Source organism: Oncorhynchus kisutch, unplaced genomic scaffold, assembly GCF_002021735.2.
Source record: "Oncorhynchus kisutch isolate 150728-3 unplaced genomic scaffold, Okis_V2 scaffold690, whole genome shotgun sequence".
NCBI lineage: Eukaryota > Metazoa > Chordata > Actinopteri > Salmoniformes > Salmonidae > Oncorhynchus > Oncorhynchus kisutch.
Window position 1 is genome coordinate 22,501 of NW_022262635.1, and position 8,903 is coordinate 31,403.

General features: G+C 42.7%; 1 pseudogene; it reads right to left on the reverse strand.

Moving 5' to 3' along the window:
* The window catches only part of LOC109884543 (ankyrin-3-like), a 30,550-nt pseudogene extending 21,932 nt beyond the window's left edge, over positions 1–8,618 (reverse strand).
* Positions 8,619–8,903: the final 285 nt, after the last annotated feature.

An 8,903-nucleotide genomic window follows, 5' to 3' on the forward strand; every position in this document is an offset into this window, starting at 1 on the left:
TATGGTAGAGGTATGGGATTATAGATGTATGGGATTATAGATGTATGGTAGAGGTATGGGGATTATAGATGTATGGTAGAGGTATGGGATTATAGATGTATGGGATTATAGATGTATGGTAGATGTATGGGGATTATAGATGTATGGTAGAGGTATGGGATTATAGATGTATGGTAGAGGTATGGGGATTATAGATGTATGGGAGAGGTATGGGATTATAGATGTATGGTAGAGGTATGGGGATTATAGATGTATGGTAGAGGTATGGGGATTATAGATGTATGGGGATTATAGATGTATGGTAGAGGTATGGGATTATAGATGTATGGTAGAGGTATGGGGATTATAGATGTATGGTAGATGTATGGGGATTATAGATGTATGGGGATTATAGATGTATGGTAGAGGTATGGGGATTATAGATGTATGGTAGAGGTATGGGGATTATAGATGTATGGTAGAGGTATGGGATTATAGATGTATGGTAGAGGTATGGGATTATAGATGTATGGTAGAGGTATGGGGATTATAGATGTATGGTAGATGTATGGGATTATAGATGTATGGTAGAGGTATGGGGATTATAGATGTATGGTAGATGTATGGGATTATAGATGTATGGTAGAGGTATGGGGATTATAGATGTATGGTAGAGGTATGGGGATTATAGATGTATGGTAGAGGTATGGGATTATAGATGTATGGTAGAGGTATGGGATTATAGATGTATGGTAGAGGTATGGGGATTATAGATGTATGGTAGAGGTATGGGATTATAGATGTATGGTAGAGGTATGGGATTATAGATGTATGGTAGAGGTATGGGGATTATAGATGTATGGTAGAGGTATGGGATTATAGATGTATGGTAGAGGTATGGGATTATAGATGTATGGTAGAGGTATGGGATTATAGATGTATGGTAGAGGTATGGGATTATAGATGTATGGTAGAGGTATGGGGATTATAGATGTATGGTAGAGGTATGGGGATTATAGATGTATGGTAGAAGGTATGGGGATTATAGATGTATGGTAGATGTATGGGATTATAGATGTATGGTAGAGGTATGGTAGAGGTATGGGGATTATAGATGTATGGTAGAGGTATGGTAGAGGTATGGGATTATAGATGTATGGTAGAGGTATGGGATTATAGATGTATGGTAGAGGTATGGGGATTATAGATGTATGGGATTATAGATGTATGGTAGATGTATGGGATTATAGATGTATGGTAGAGGTATGGGGATTATAGATGTATGGTAGAGGTATGGGGGTTATAGATGTATGGTAGAGGTATGGGGATTATAGATGTATGGTAGAGGTATGGGATTATAGATGTATGGTAGATGTATGGGATTATAGATGTATGGTAGAGGTATGGGATTATAGATGTATGGTAGAGGTATGGGATTATAGATGTATGGTAGAGGTATGGGGATTATAGATGTATGGTAGATGTATGGGATTATAGATGTATGGTAGAGGTATGGGGATTATAGATGTATGGTAGAGGTATGGGATTATAGATGTATGGTAGAGGTATGGGATTATAGATGTATGGTAGAGGTATGGGGATTATAGATGTATGGTAGAGGTATGGGATTATAGATGTATGGTAGAGGTATGGGATTATAGATGTATGGTAGAGGTATGGGGATTATAGATGTATGGTAGAGGTATGGGATTATAGATGTATGGTAGAGGTATGGGATTATAGATGTATGGTAGAGGTATGGGATTATAGATGTATGGTAGAGGTATGGGGATTATAGATGTATGGTAGAGGTATGGGATTATAGATGTATGGTAGAGGTATGGGATTATAGATGTATGGTAGAGGTATGGGGATTATAGATGTATGGTAGAGGTATGGGATTATAGATGTATGGTAGAGGTATGGGATTATAGATGTATGGTAGAGGTATGGGATTATAGATGTATGGTAGAGGTATGGGGATTATAGATGTATGGTAGAGGTATGGGGATTATAGATGTATGGTAGAGGTATGGGGATTATATATGTATGGTAGATGTATGGGATTATAGATGTATGGTAGAGGTATGGTAGAGGTATGGGGATTATAGATGTATGGTAGAGGTATGGTAGAGGTATGGGATTATAGATGTATGGTAGAGGTATGGGATTATAGATGTATGGTAGAGGTATGGGGATTATAGATGTATGGGATTATAGATGTATGGTAGATGTATGGGATTATAGATGTATGGTAGAGGTATGGGGATTATAGATGTATGGTAGAGGTATGGGGGTTATAGATGTATGGTAGAGGTATGGGGATTATAGATGTATGGTAGAGGTATGGGGATTATAGATGTATGGTAGAGGTATGGGGATTATAGATGTATGGTAGAGGTATGGGGATTATAGATGTATGGTAGAGGTATGGGGGTTATAGATGTATGGTAGAGGTATGGGGATTATAGATGTATGGTAGAGGTATGGGGATTATAGATGTATGGTAGAGGTATGGGGTTATAGATGTATGGTAGAGGTATGGGATTATAGATGTATGGTAGAGGTATGGGATTATATATGTATGGTAGAGGTATGGGATTATAGATGTATGGTAGAGGTATGGGGATTATAGATGTATGGTAGAGGTATGGGGATTATAGATGTATGGTAGAGGTATGGGATTATAGATGTATGGTAGAGGTATGGGGATTATAGATGTATGGTAGATGTATGGGATTATAGATGTATGGTAGAGGTATGGTGATTATAGATGTATGGTAGAGGTATGGGGTTATAGATGTATGGTATGTGATGGTGTGTAAAATGACATACAGCAGGTCTATGGTGTGTATAGCATTCTAGATGAAGAAAAGGTTTGAATGAAGTAGCAAACTCAGGTAAAACACAATGATGATGTATGAGCTATGTCTGATAACTAGCGCTAGATAAAGGGACTGGGACCAACGCCTGTTTTACAAGGACAGCGCTAACGTGGATTTTAAGGGTTTTGGGCACTGGCCCCCAGGTGGTGAGGGTAGGCAACAACATCTCCACCCCGCTGATCCTCAACACTGGGGCCCCACAAGGGTGCGTTCTGAGCCCTCTCCTGTACTCCCTGTTCACCCACGACTGCGTGGCCACGCACGCCTCCAACTCAATCATCAAGTTTGCGGACGACACAACAGTGGTAGGCTTGATTACCAACAACGACGAGACGGCCTACAGGGAGGAGGTGAGGGCCCTCGGAGTGTGGTGTCAGGAAAATAACCTCACACTCAACGTCAACAAAACTAAGGAGATGATTGTGGACTTCAGGAAACAGCAGAGGGAACACCCCCCTATCCACATCGATGGAACAGTAGTGGAGAGGGTAGTAAGTTTTAAGTTCCTCGGCGTACACATCACAGACAAACTGAATTGGTCCACCCACACAGACAGCATCGTGAAGAAGGCGCAGCAGCGCCTCTTCAACCTCAGGAGGCTGAAGAAATTCGGCTTGTCACCAAAAGCACTCACAAACTTCTACAGATGCACAATCGAGAGCATCCTGTCGGGCTGTATCACCACCTGGTACGGCAACTGCTCCGCCCACAACAGTAAGGCTCTCCAGAGGGTAGTGAGGTCTGCACAACGCATCACCGGGGGCAAACTACCTGCCCTCCAGGACACCTACACCACCCGATGTCACAGGAAGGCCATAAAGATCATCAAGGACAACAACCACCCGAGCCACTGCCTGTTCACCCCGCTATCATCCAGAAGGCGAGGTCAGTACAGGTGCATCAAAGCTGGGACCGAGAGACTGAAAAACAGCTTCTATCTCAAGGCCATCAGACTGTTAAACAGCCACCACTAACATTGAGTGGCTGCTGCCAACACACTGACTCAACTCCAGCCACTTTAATAATGGGAATTGATGGGAAATTATGTAAAATATATCACTAGCTACTTTAAACAATGCTACCTAATATAATGTTTACATACCCTACATTATTCATCTCATATGTATACGTATATACTGTACTCTATATCATCTACTGCATCCTTATGTAATACATGTATCACTAGCCACTTTAACTATGCCACTTGGTTTACATACTCATCTCATATGTATATACTGCACTCAATACCATCTACTGTATCTTGCCTATGCCGCTCTGTACCATCACTCATTCATATATCTTATGTACCTATTCTTTATCCCCTTACACTTGTGTCTATAAGGTAGTAGTTTTGGAATTGTTAGTTAGATTACTTGTTGGTTATTACTGCATTGTCGGAACTAGAAGCACAAGCATTTCGCTACACTCGCACTAACATCTGCTAACCATGTGTATGTGACAAATAAAATGTGATTTGATTTGATTTGATTTGGCCAGCTGGGCTAGTAGACGGCTAGTACTAACCTGGGTACAAAATCTGGACTATGGGATATTTGAAAATACAAAAATGTCACTAGCGTTCTAGCTTAATGGCCATCTCTACTGCCATCCCTGTCCATCCCTGTGCAAACAGCAAGTTACAAGCGACCAAATCAGATGTGTGTGTTCAGACAGCAGTCATTTGCTGACATGGCTAGATTACACTAGTTGGCATAGTAATGACCGGCATGTGCACAGTGGTGCATGCTGATTGGTGGTGTTGCTCCTGCTTCCTATCACTCAGAAGTTATGTAACAAGCTAAGATGACAACTATACCTGCCATGGACATTTCCCAGTTGCTTTCAATGCTCATAATAACAGGAAAACACGTTTAAAGCCTCAAGGATAAATAATCCAACTTTCAAAACGAGTCCTTTTTGTCTTGCCACAGCAGTCAACTAGCTAGCTAGGTAGCTGTTTAGTTAGCCACAGCTATCAACTGGCTAGCGAGGTAGCTGTTTTGCTAGCCACAGCAGTCAACTAGCTAGCTAGGTAGCTGTTTAGCTAGCCACAGCTATCAACTAGCTAGCTTGGTAGCTGTTTAGCTAGCCACAGCAGTCAACTAGCTAGCTAGGTAGCTGTTTAGCTAGCCACAGCTATCAACTAGCTAGCTAGGTAGCTGTTTAGCTAGCCACAGCTATCAACTAGCTAGCTAGGTAGCTGTTTAGCTAGCCAAAGCAGTCAACTAGCTAGCTAGGTAGCTGTTTAGCTAGCCACACCTATCAACTAGCTAGCTAGGTAGCTGTTTAGCTAGCCACAGCAGTCAACTAGCTAGCTAGGTAGCTGTTTAGCTAGCCACACCTATCAACTAGCTAGCTGGTTAGCTTTCTAGCACATTCACTCATTTGTTTATCAACAATTAACAAGCTAGTTAGCTACCACGTCTTCTTGTAAAACTGTCAACAGAGTAGCTAGCAAGCAACAAGTTACTGTGCAGTCAGAAAATATTCACACCCCTTGACATTTTCCACATTTTGTTGTGTTATAAAGTGAGATTAATGTGGATTTAAGTGTCATTTTGTCAACACTTTACACAAAATACTTGAATGTTAAAGTGTAAGAAAATTAAAATTGAATTTATGAAAAATAAAACACTAATACATACACAGGGCATTTCGGAAAGTATTCAGACCACTTGACTTTCTCCACATTTTAATACATTACAGCCTTATTCTAAAATGGATTACATAGTTTTTTCCACTCATCAATCTACACACAATACCCTATAATGACCAAAGCAAAAACAGGCTTTTAGAAATGTTAGCAAATTCATGAAAAATACAAAACTGAAATATCATATTTACATAAGTATTCAGACCCTTTACTCAGTACTTTGTTGAAGCACCTTTGGCAGCGATTACTGCCTCAAGTCTTCGTGGGTATGATGCTGAAATCTTGGCACACCTGTATTTGGGGAGTTTCTCCCATTCTTCTCTGCAGATCCTCTCAAGCTCTGTCAGGTTGGATGGGGAATGTCACTGCACAAACTATTTTCAGGTCTCTCCAGAGATGTTCGATCAGGTTCAAGTCCGGACTCTGGCTTAGCCACTCAAGGACATTCAGAGACTTGTCCCGAAGTCACTCCTGCATTGTCTTGGAACCTTCACCCCAGTCTGAGGTCCTGAGCGCTCTGGAGCAGGTTTTCATCAAGGATCTCTCTGTACTTTGCTCTGTTCATCTTTCCCTCGATACTGACTAGTCTCTCAGTTCCTGCCGCTGAAAAACATCCCCAAAGCATGATGCTGCCAACACCATGCTTCACCATAGGGATGTTGTCATGTTTCCTCCAGACATGATGCTGCCAACACCATGCTTCACCGTAGGGATGTTGTCATGTTTCGTCCAGACATGATGCTGCCAACACCATGCTTCACCGTAGGGATGTTGTTATGTTTCGTCCAGACATGATGCTGCCAACACCATGCTTCACCGTAGGGATGTTGTCATGTTTCCTCCAGACATGATGCTGCCAACACCATGCTTCACCGTAGGGATGTGTTATGTTTCGTCCAGACATGATGCTGCCAACACCATGCTTCACCGTAGGGATGTTGTCATGTTTCCTCCAGACATGATGCTGCCAACACCATGCTTCACCGTAGGGATGTTGTCATGTTTCCTCCAGAACATGATGCTGCCAACACCATGTTTCACCGTAGTGATGTTGTCATGTTCCTCCAGACATGATGCTGCCAACACCATGCTTCACCATCGGGACGTTGTCATGTTTCCTCCAGACATGATGCTTGGTTGGGGTATGTACGTACGGTCACTGTGGGGACGACGTCGTCGATTCACTTATTGATGAAGCCGGTGACTGAGGTGGTGTACTCCTCAATGCCATTGGATGAATCCTGGAACGTATTCCAGTCCAAACAGTCCTGTAGCGTAGCATCCGCGTCATCTGGCCACTTCCGTATTGAGTGAGTCACTGGTACTTCTTGCTTTAGTTTTTTCTGATAAGCAGGAATCAGGAGGATATAATTATGGTGAGATTTGCCAGATTTGGTTAAACTGATTTATGTTCGCCTGTATTAAAGTCCCCGGCCACTAGGAGCGCCGCTTCTGGATGAGCATTTTCTTGTTTGCTTATGGCCTTATAGAGCTGGTCGAGTGTGCGCTTAGTGCCAGCACGGATTTGTGGTGGTAAATAGACTGCTACGAATAGTACAGATGAGAACTCTCTTGGTAAATAGTGTGGTCTACAGCTTATCATAAGGTATTCTACCTCAGGTGAGCAATACCTCAAAACTTCTTTAATATTAGACATTGCGCACCAGCTGTTATTGACAAATACACACACCTCCACCCCTCGTCTTACCAGGCGTAGCTGCTATGTCCTGCTGATGCACAGATAACCCGGCCAGCTCTGCATGACTGCAGAAAGACTACATCCACCAGACACAATACGAATACAGACTGAACCATTCAGAGGCAGCATGACTGCAGAAAGACTACATCCACCAGACACAATACTGATAGACTGAACCAAGCAGAGGCAGCATGACCGCAGAAAGACTACATCCACCAGACACAATACGAATACAGACTGAACCAATCAGAGGCAGCATGACCGCAGAAAAGACTACATCCCACCAGACACAATACTGATAGACTGAACCAATCAGAGGCAGCATGACCGCAGAAAGACTACATCCAACAGACACAATACGAATACAGACTGATCCAATCAGAGGCAGCATGACCGCAGAAAGACTACATCCACCAGACACAATACTGATAGACTGAACCAATCAGAGGCAGCATGACCGCAGAAAGACTACATCCAACAGACACAATACGAATACAGACTGAACCAATCAGAGGCAGCATGACCGCAGAAAGACTACATCCACCAGACACAATACTGATAGACTGAACCAATCAGAGGCAGCATGACCGCAGAAAGACTACATCCACCAGACACAATACTGATAGACTGAACCAAGCAGAGGCAGCATGACCGCAGAAAGACTACATCCACCAGACACAATACTGGATAGACTGAACCAATCAGAGGCAGCATGACCGCAGAAAGACTACATCCACCAGACACAATACTGATAGACTGAACCAATCAGAGGCAGCATGACCGCAGAAAGACTACATCCACCAGACACAATACTGATAGACTGAACCAATCAGAGGCAGCATGACCGCAGAAAGACTACATCCACCAGACACAATACTGATAGACTGAACCAATCAGAGGCAGCATGACCGCAGAAAGACTACATCCACCAGACACAATACTGATAGACTGAACCAATCAGAGGCAGCATGACCGCAGAAAGACTACATCCACCAGACACAATACTGATAGACTGAACCAATCAGAGGCAGCATGACCGCAGAAAGACTACATCCACCAGACACAATACTGATAGACTGAACCAATCAGAGGCAGCATGACCGCAGAAAGACTACATCCACCAGACACAATACTGATAGACTGAACCAATCAGAGGCAGCATGACCGCAGAAAGACTACATCCACCAGACACAATACTGATACATCACAACTCATTGGAAGTCAAATGAAAGGACATAGTTAAAAGCATCATGAGCAAACTGTCCATTCAGTAAGATGGAGTACAACAAATCAATGAGACATCACAACACAGTGATTGATGTAGTTGTGATGGTTGGCTGGGGATCTAGGAAGTAAAGTTTGACATCTGGAAAAATGTCATCCCATCTTACCTGTAGACCTTAGGGCTATGGGACGAGGTACGAGTTTGAAATGGGGGAAAAGTACAAAACAGAAGATATTGAAAGCACAAATGTGAGAGGCCAGCATGAAAGACATGTTGGTTGTAATGGACCTGGGCTATGCTTCCTGAGTTGTGTGAAACACTGACATTAAACCCTGACTGAACTTCCTTTCTGAAACTGGGGTTACTGAACCTTCCTTTCAACTGTAAGTGATAAATGGGGTTACTGAACCTTCCTTTCGGGGGTTACTGAACCTTCCTTTCTGGGGTTACTGAACCTTCCTT